The 10,258-nt window shown below is 38.4% G+C and overlaps 1 non-coding gene across 1 annotated transcript; it reads left to right on the forward strand.

The window, feature by feature from the left end:
• Positions 1-3,066: 3,066 nt before the first annotated feature.
• LOC147475266 (small nucleolar RNA R71) lies at positions 3,067-3,170 on the forward strand. The gene has a single exon (XR_015209996.1). It is a non-coding gene; the product is annotated as a small nucleolar RNA R71 (small nucleolar RNA).
• Positions 3,171-10,258: the final 7,088 nt, after the last annotated feature.

The raw sequence follows: 10,258 nt of genomic DNA on the forward strand, positions 1-10,258 counted from the left end.
CATAAAACATTTTAGTACGGAAACACAAACACTTCACCCCAAACAAATTTTTACAACGGCTTAGAAAATTTGTTTTTAGCGATGGTCTTTTAAAGTCGATTCGAGACTTCCTAGATTACTATGTTTATTTTATTTTTTTTTTTTTTATTTTAGTTTTAGAAGGAAAAACAATAAGCAATAAAGACATAATTCACACCATAGAAAACATGACTCAAAAAAATCCAGAAAACATGCAAGAGTGGAAAACGTGAATTATGTGAACCGTGGACTTAGGATCCGGTACTTACAGCCACACACTCCATAGGAGGGTCCGGTTACCTTAATGGTGCACTCACCAATATATTGGAATGAAAGGAAATGCACCAACACAGAAATTGAGTCGTTTATAGTCAGATACTCAAGACTTTATCTAAGACATATGTATGAACATGCAGTTGATCATATATCAACAACCGAAATAGTTGTGGATCATTCCATAAATAAATATCACAGCAAACATATCCAAATACAATGAAACACCAAGATTTCCTACGACTCAGCCTAGTGGAATCCAAACGAAGTTGGGTAACCTTATTGTGTAACCTATCATGCACCTTCTTTTTCATTTTTGAATGAGTGGGTGTTCTAGTAAATAAGTGTGGAAAAGTGAATGGTTGTGGAGAATATGGTAGATATGGATAAGTTCTAGAAAGACAGCCTGTACACAATGAGGATTTGGTTTTAGCACCGAACTCATTCATTGTGTGTGTAGGGACTGTCTCAATTCTGAAAATGAAGGTGTCAAATAGTTTGTCCTTCAAGTATCTGTTTGCTAGGAGGATTTAAAAAATTATAGAGCCGGAAGAAACAACAGGATCGAGAGTGCAAACTCGGGGTTCCTTTGAAAGGGTGGAAGGAGGGGAATCGAGGTGGATGTTGTGCTAGTTAGTTCTTGATAGGGTGAATTGTCACCTACTCAAGAAAACTCATCAAATTCCTCATCTAGATTGGTCATATCCACATTACTATGGTAGTCCTCTACATCTTTGAGAAAGTCATCTATCCCGTCCTCATCAATAACATGTGTATCGACTAGTGTAGGAATGAAAATGTTGGAGTCTGACTTTCCAAAGGAAAGAATTTTGGGCATATGACTATCAGGGAACGTGTTGTTGAAATAATCTCGAAAGCAAAGCTCTCGATCATGCTAACCTCTCCATCCATAGAAATCGGGTAATCTTTTCCTTGTTTAAAACATTGACTTCAAATGCAAGATGGCCAAAAGACATGGACATTGAACCATCACGGCAATTAATGAGCATTGGCGGTTGCCAAGAAGGGACGCCCTAAAATGATCGGACAGAGTCGTTAGGTTAGCGACTTACGTATCGAGGACTACAAAATCAGCCGGATAGTAGAAAAATCCTGAACTTTTACCAACACATTTTCGACTACACCCTTAGGATACTTAATAGACCGATCGACTAATTGCAACGCCATTTTAGTGGGTTGCATCTTGTCTAGACCTATTTGTCTATACAAATAAAATGGGAGTAAGTTAACACTAGCCCCCGTGTCTAATAACGCGGGGTCGTCAGATAGGAATCTCCTAAGGTGCATTGTCAGATAGGGGACGACGGGGTCCTTGTACTTAACAATTCCATTATGTTCGGATAAGGTTGGAATTGTTACGTTAAAAGGCGTCTTTTGGTATATTGGTCTTACGCCTAGTAGTACACAATTCCTTAAGAAACTTAGCATGATGTGGTAGCTTTTTTATAGCTTCGAGGAAAGGAAGGTTTATAGTTAGATTCTTAAAAACATCCCTAATCTCCTCGTAATTTGTATCTCTAGTTAACATGGCTAATTTTTGAGGAAACGGTGGTTTCTGTCTATATTTAGCAATGGTATCACCTGGATGTTTTACCGTAGCTTTCTGTTTCTTTGGTTGTGTTGTAACCGGGTACCTCTACAGGTGGTAGGCTCTTCAGTTTCTATTTCAAAGATCTAGTAATATAGCGGTGTAGGAGACTCTTGGTGGGGTAACTATAGGCATAGTTACTTTGTTATCAACCACTCTGCCCGAATCGGAGAGTGGTGATGGCATTTATCTCACCTACATTTTCAAATTCATTACTAGTATTATCCGTTACCTCAAAGGCGTGTTTGTTGTTTTAGGATTAGGTATTATGCTTATACTGAAAACACACCTTTGGTTTGGGCTTTATCTTGAGCCAACCGTTGGGTTAAATTAGTTACGGATTGTAGAAGCTGTTGGTTGGATTGAGCCATGGTTTGGAAAAGTTTTGGCTCACTTGTATAAAGGTGTCAAGACGATCCTACTGTGGGTGTAGTGGTCACGGGTGGTGTTATTCGGAACTATTTCCGTGAATTATTTATTGGTGGATTTTGATAGTTATTATTTACCTAACGATACCTCTATTAGCATTATAATTATTATAATTACCTTGACCTTGTGCTTGACCTTGTCGGGGTTGCACTTGGTTGTTATAATTATTAAAATTACCCCGACCACGCCCTTGTCGTCGTAGTGGAGCTTGGTTAAAGCTCTGCGTTGGCCTAACATATTGATGATTGTACCCTTGAGGTGTGACGTTTTGGTTATTTCTCCAACCCGAAATTGGGATTTTGTCTCCAAAGGGGCGTTAGGTTCACTATTAATGGAACAAGCCCGTTCATAGGCTATAGGACGGTGGGATTCGGTGCTTCGTGGCTCCAAATGAAACTACATGGATTTGAATTTACATTCATAACGGGGATTGGCTTTTGTTGTACGTAAATGGCATCTACCTTTTTGTGAGGGATTCAATTAGAGTTTTAAGCTCGGGATCTGATTTAACCTCAAACATATACTTGGTAGCCTTAATCGTGGAAGAAGAACTAGCGGAGCGGGAGTAATCGTCACTACCCCCCCAATTATTATTACGCTTAGTTTGGTCCTCTAAAAATTTATAAGCCTCCGAGGCTCCTTTGTTTAAGAAACTACCCCCATTCATTATGTCAAGGACTTCTTTATGGTGATGTTGAAGTCCTTTGAAAAAGGCACGAACTAACGTGTCTTTTGCTAAGTTATGATGTGGACACTCTATAAGCAGATCGGTGAAACGATTCCAAGCCTCTGAAAATGTTTCATGAGGATTTTGTCGAAAGAAATGAATCTTAGAAAGCATCTCATCCGTCTTTAGGGGTGGGTAAAAATGTTCCATAAACAGCTGAACAAGTTTAGCCCACGAGTCCAAGGAATTAATTAGCGCTTGGGCGTTAACCAAGACGCCTCCTTATCGGCTAAGGTGAAAGGGAATACCCTTAATTTAATCTGTTCCGTACCAACCGTAGGGTGGTGGAATGTTGTTAGGACTTGTTCAATCCTACGCATGTGCTGGTAAGGTTTTTCATGGTCTAAACCATGAAAAACGGGTAACAAATTAAAAATATTTGGAGGGATTCTGAAATCCCCCGCTGGGTTTGCTAGAACGATGCAAGATTTGGGGCTATCGCTCAAGGCTTTGTAGAAGTCCGAGAGAGGAGTCTCTCTTTCTTCAGCCATTATGTCAGGTATGGTGTGTGTGATATTAGCTAAAGGTGTCGTGGGTGGTGTACTAGATAGATTTGTTTGTTGGCGTATAATTACGTTTGTTGTTTTTGTTCGACCAGACCTTAATCTCATGCAAGACTAAGTTAAGCTTAACTAAACATGCAACACTCTAAACAATTCTGATATACTAGTAGAAAACCTCTAACTGGAAATGCGAGGTATGGAAGAAAGGAATACCTGATAGCGTCCTTGCTTCGCTTATGAATAGCGTCTTGTATGCGGCGTGTTCAATTGTAATAAGAGATTAGAACACTCAAAAACTTGACAATTCGAAGTTTAAATCAAACCGTGGAAATCCCGGAATTTCCGAGAAGCGCAGCGCCATTTCAAGGCAAAGTCGAGCTCGGTAAGATAGCGCGCTGGTCGCGCTCTTTGAAGCGCGGCGCCTTCGATAAACGAAAGTCCAAAAGATAGCTGGTCGCTTTCTTTTTTAAGCGGCCGGCATAAGGTCGCTTTTTCGAATTTTTCCAAAACTGAAATGGCAACCACAAGTATGAATCAAACAAGGGTGGGTGGGTGAAATGGGACTTAAAATTACTAATTCTATTATGAAAACAATGATAAAGTGCAACTAAGATGGCAATGGCATTTTTGATAAACGTAAAATGATTAGTCTACCTCACGAAATGAGCGATGAATTCAAAGCGTAAGTAAACTAAACTTTTATTGATGCTATCTTGTTTATCAAAGAATTATTCTACTCTCAACCAATTGAGATATAGGGGAGTAGATAGAGTTAGTTCCACTCCTAGTGCTCTAGCATGGATGTTTTCTAATCTAACTAGTCGTTTTAAGTCTATGAGAGTTTTTACTGAGGAATTATTATACTACGATGCAACTACCCACAAGATGCAACTAGTCGGTTATCAGAATACTACGGGAATGCTACGTTGATTCTATGATAAGGAGTTAGAGGGGATTGATTCCACCATAACTCAACTTAATCCACTAACGACAGAATCGTTAAGTAATCGAATGAATCTGCTTTGAATTCCTAATCCCTAATTATACATGGCATTTCTACCAATTCATAACTAGCATGTGAACAATTAAACCCATTCTCATGGTGAACTAATCATTTCTAGAGTGGAATAGAAAATAATGACGATTCTACGATAATCGAATCAAGCTTTCATCAAGGCTTCACAACCCCTCTAATGGAGGTTTAGCCTTGAATCATTCATAATCATTTCCATTTATATTAAAACTAAACATAATATAAAAGCATTGAAATTTATTTAATTAAACAATAATGAAATCTAATTTAATGACTAAATTGAACTAAGGACATGAATTGAAATTAGATCTAGAATTGGAATTGACAAAAATCGAAATGGATAAAGAATACTACTTTATTGATCTAATCAAATGAAGAACAAGATTCAAAGGTTTAATCTAATAAGGGATTTGAAACTAATTAAAGAAAAACAATTAAATCTAGATCTAGAAGCTATTTTAATGGCTACTTTCTATTCTAAGCTATGAACCCTAATTCTCTACTAATTAATCTACCATTAACAAAGACTTAAGCTTTTGTTCTTATACATTCAGATCCAAAAATCGTGCATGGGCTAGGAGCCATGGTTTGGGCCAGAGAATCAGGCCCAAAACCCAATTCTTTCAGTCCAAAAAGGCCTCTTCAGCTGCAGTTGGCTTCCACAGACTTTTCGTCCACTTCTGCTCCTCTGATTGGGTCAAGGCTTGGACCATTGCAAAGCTCTTTCCGAGCCGGTCGTTTTGACATAAGGTAGGCCTCAATCCGAGGTCTGAGTCTAAAGATATGGCATTCGAAGTTCTCACGCGACTTTTGCTCCTTTATCTCGCTAAAGTGGCACATTTCGCACATAATGGACTTTGAAGCCTGAAATGCATAAAAACACTTAATCAGTATTAACTCTTACTTATTATTCACATAATTGGTCTAACAGTATGATTATTAAGGGGTTAAAACTACAGTTTTGGGCTCTTATCAGAGCTTCCCAATGTACTAGCCACGGTGGTTTGCCCTCATAAATTTGGGCTTCATTCAACTGGAGGGTTACACCAGTTTTGCGTATGACGTCTGCAGAAAAGTTGCCCTCTCTGAAAATCGAAGTGAACAAAATAGACTGAATTTTGGTACAGCTATTCCTCCATCTCGACTGCAACTCCCATGGTACTCCCACTAATGTAAGCTTTGATTGCCGGTTCAGAATCAGATTCAATCCATAACCGAAACCATATCCTACTAATAGCCAGCTCTATGCCTTCAATGATAGCTAGACATTCAGCCCTAAAGTTAGATCCAATCCCGATATTTTTGCATAATGACAGCTTAAAAACACCTTTAGAATCTCTGAATGTAACCCCAATACCAGACCGACCTGGATTTCCAAAGGCAGCACCGTCGGTATTTAACTTCATAACAGTTGGTTCTGGTGGCACCCATGAACATTGTTTCATTGTGGGCGCATCTCTCGGCCTATTTATTAAGTTCCATGATTGCATAGTAGCCATATCCCTGTAAGAAGAGTTGTTGCTTACTTGTGATAGATGAGAGGTGGTGAAGATGTGATACTGGATCGAGTGCTTACATTCGTTGAGATTTGGCTTCTTTCCTTCAAAGTTGATATGGTTTCTGTGTTTCCAAAGAACAACCATGCCACCTATGAGAGCTGCATTCCATAAGTGTTTAAGTCTGGAACTCCAAAGCTTGGAAAATTTAGACGCCTGCGAGAAAGATCGAAGGGTCTAATAGACTTCAAACTTAGCTGCAGTCCACTTCCATAGATTCTGAGAGAATTTGCATTCCTATATGATGCGTTTTAAAGTTTCACAATGCTTTCCACATAACCTGCATATAGAAACTAGATGAGCACCTTTCTTCTGAATGACTTCCAGTGTGGCTGTGCACCCCTTAAGGATTTTCCAGGCTGTAGCAGCCACTCTTGGATGCATATGGGAGTTCCACACAAGCTTGTGCCAGGCAATAGTGGTTCCCTGCTTTCTGATGGTTTCATGGGCTGATTTGCAAGAGAAGGATCCCTTAAGATCAGGGCACCATACCAAGTAATCAAGAGGTTGTGAGATGTCTCGAAGAACCCCCATCATGTTTAGACCAGTAGAACAAAAGATAGACGAGAGAGGCATCGGTATGACCCAATCATTATTATTCAGCAAAGAACTCACCTTGGCAGTGCATCCCCTTAGGTTATGGGAGCTAAGGTTTAACACCGATTTGATGGATGCTGATTGGAGCCAATTGTCCCTCCACAAATCAATCTTTTCACCGTTACCCACCACCCATTGACTTCTAGGAATAATCTTCGAAAGTGCCACCTTAATGCCACCCCAAACAGAGGACATTTTGTAGTACTCTATGAGGTCACCTCGATTGTTTCTGTACTTATGCTGCATAAATGTTGCAAAATCGTCTGCTTCACTTAAGAACTTCTAGGCTAGCTTCATAAACATTGCTTTATTGATGTCTTTTAATCTCCTAATACCAGGTCCACCTTCAGAGCAGGGTTTGCAGACTTTATACCACCTTCCAAACCCTAAACCCTAAACCTTCCAACTAGATAGTTTCTTCTTTATCTTATCCAGAACAGGATAGATAATGGAATTAGTGACTCTTCCCTGGGTTAAAAAGACTCCAAGGTATTTTTCTGGTAAATAGCCCTCAGAGATATGAAGTTCTTGCATAGTTCTAACCTTCCTAAGATGAGAGAAATCACCAAAGAAAATCTTGCATTTTGCTTTATTCATGAATTGGTAAGAAGAGTCTTGATATCTCTCAGGAAAAGAATTGAGATGAAGAATACCTCTAATATGGCCATTTGTGAAAATTATAATATCATCAGCAAATAACAAGTGGCTAGGAGCTGGACATCCTCTCGGAGATACCATAGGCTTGAGCATTTTCTTTAATGTGAGATCAGCTAATCCTCTGCTTAGAACGTCTTCAACAATTGCAAAAAGGAGAGGGGAGAGAGGGTCACCCTGTTTCAAACCTCTCTCCATATGAAAGAAAGCAACCGGTCCTCCATTTACCATAATGGAGATTTGTGCAGAGTGAAAAATAGAGTGAAGGCACTGCATCCATCCTTGTGAGAAGCCTAAAGCAGTTAGGACTTTAAAAAGAAATTCCCATGACATGGTATCATAGGCTTGAGAAATATTGATCTTTATAGCAATATTACCTCCATATCTTTTGAGTTCAAGTTCATTCATTAGCTCAGAAGCCAATACAATACTAGATTGGGAGCATCTGCCCGGAACAAAGCCCACTTGTTCCTTTGTTATAATTTTATCAGCAATCACATTCAACCTCTGTTGCATAAGTTTGGTGATGATCTTGAAGAGAAAGTTACCCATGCAGATGGGTTGGTACTGGCTGAGTTTGTGGACACTTTTCTCTTTTGGGATGAGAGTGATAAAATTGGAGTTAAGGCCGCTAGGGAGGATCTTGCTAATGAAGAAAGATTGAATTGCCATGCAAATGTCAATCTTAATAATACTCCAACAATTGATATAGAAGTGCCCTTGGAAGCCGTCGGGACCAGGGGAGCTATTAGCATTCATGCTAAAGACAGTTTGTTCAATTTCCATGTAATCTGGAGTTTTTGAGAGGTTATAGTTATCCTCCTGAGTTATGAGTCTAGGGATTAGACCCATAAGTTGATTATCTACTCTTAATGACTAAAGATTAATTCTAGGGTAAGGTTCTTTCTCCTCATACTTTGTTTTATATAGGACACCAATTACATATTTGCCCTTTCTCCTAGAAACAACCTTTAAGCTTTGTGGGCTTTTGACTTTAGCCCATAAAATTAAATTCTTGATTTTGGCTTTAAATCCTTGAGTCCATAGCTTTTAGCTTTGAGTCCTTGAGTGTTCAGCGTTTAATCTTGAGTCCTTGAGAGTTGACTTTGACAGTTAACTTTGACTTTCTAGCACTTTTGCTCCTAAACTGGAATCTTCCCAAGCAACATCAATAGCAATCCTTTTTGTACTAAAATGCCCGTTTTAGGAATATACATTCTAAATGGTTTGTATCTTGCAAAAGGTAGCAACAAATATAAGTTGTCGATTCATCCACCATAAGAAGAGCATAATTGAAGTATTGTAAATGTAATAAAATGCACATTTGGAGACTGATCACAAGTTAAGAATTAAAAAGTGCGAAATATAAAGTATTTAAACAACTATCTATATAGACACATAAAATTTGTGTGTGTGTGTATGTGTGTTGACTTTTTTATTTTTTTTATTTATTTTTTTTTCAAAAATTGTTTTTCTTAATCAAAAAGTATCTCTAAACATATAGAAGTTTCTACAAGAGAATAAAATCATACACTTATCCAATATCATGTTGGTTACTCTAGGACGTAAAATTTTCATATTGATATCCTCAAGTTTTTGAAAAGCTATGTAGAGATGTTAATATAGATAACTCGTACAAAAGCTGGAATTTCTAAAGCTAAGTTTGAAAAAACAAACCATAATAGGTGGTTTTAGAAAATCATATAACTATTGTTGTATCGAGAATCATCTATTATGAGAACGGAGAAAAACAACTATTTTGAAAAAGTAATGTAAAATAAAGAAATGAAAAATAATATACTCGCTTCGTAGAGTAATATTACTCAAACTACGAGTAAAAAGTGCTAGAGAGACTAGAATGCACGAGATATATGTGGACTTAGGTTCCGGCGCTAACAACTACTCACTCCAAGAGGAAGGCCCGGTTACCTTATGGATGCACTCCCATGGAATGTGATAAGTGCTCAAAAAGTACTATTTAACCCTCGATTATGCCTCTTGTTTAGCCATCTTAGTGGACTAATAGTGTTTATAAGTTGTGTTTTAAGATTCTACAGGTGAAAAAGAGAGTTTTGTAGAATATTAGAGAAAAAGGGGTAAAACGGAGCAATTCGGAGCATTAAGGATCACATGGGAAGCCCGTGGACAATCATGGAGAAGGCCAAGGAATTGGAGTTATTAAAGATGCGACTTGGACCTATTTTAAAGCCTATTTGGAAGCCCAAGGCCAAAGGATTCGTTGCTTGGACCACAGCCCGCAAAAGAGGATAGAAGGATAGAGCAGAAGAAACAAAATAGGCTAATGCATCTGGGACGCATGGATCGAGCGTCCAGACGCATTGATCGCGTCTGAAACGTATGAATAGTACGTCCAGACGCATGGATCGACACTGTAGCTAATTTCTTCTCAGTTTTGGAGACGAAGTTGGACTCTGAAAGAAGTCTATTTGTATTAGGAAATAAATGACGGTTTGGAATGCTTCTAGAGCTCATTGTAACCTCTATAAATAGAGGACCTAAGTGCCTCATATAAATTGCCAATTCACTTATACTCTTGTCTCTAGAACTTGAGGCAGAGAGAGATTAATAATAAAAGATCAGTTTTAACTAGCTGAGTTTTAATAAATTAGTCTTTCTAGTCTTATGTTCTTCGACTCTTCTTCTTCTCGTTCTTCGTGTTCTTCTTTCTCTATGGAAGGCTAATCTTCTTCTTCAAGGGAGGAGATGAAGCCAATGCTTAAGGTTTAATGATTCTTCTAGTTCATGGTGTTCTTCAATCAGGTTAGTTCTTTATGTTTTTAGTTATTAGTTCCATTGCCCACACCGTAATGGAAGTATAGAGTAGGGGTTTATGTTTTG

Source organism: Coptis chinensis, chromosome 9 (genome assembly GCF_015680905.1).
Source record: "Coptis chinensis isolate HL-2020 chromosome 9, ASM1568090v1, whole genome shotgun sequence".
Lineage (NCBI taxonomy): Eukaryota > Viridiplantae > Streptophyta > Magnoliopsida > Ranunculales > Ranunculaceae > Coptis > Coptis chinensis.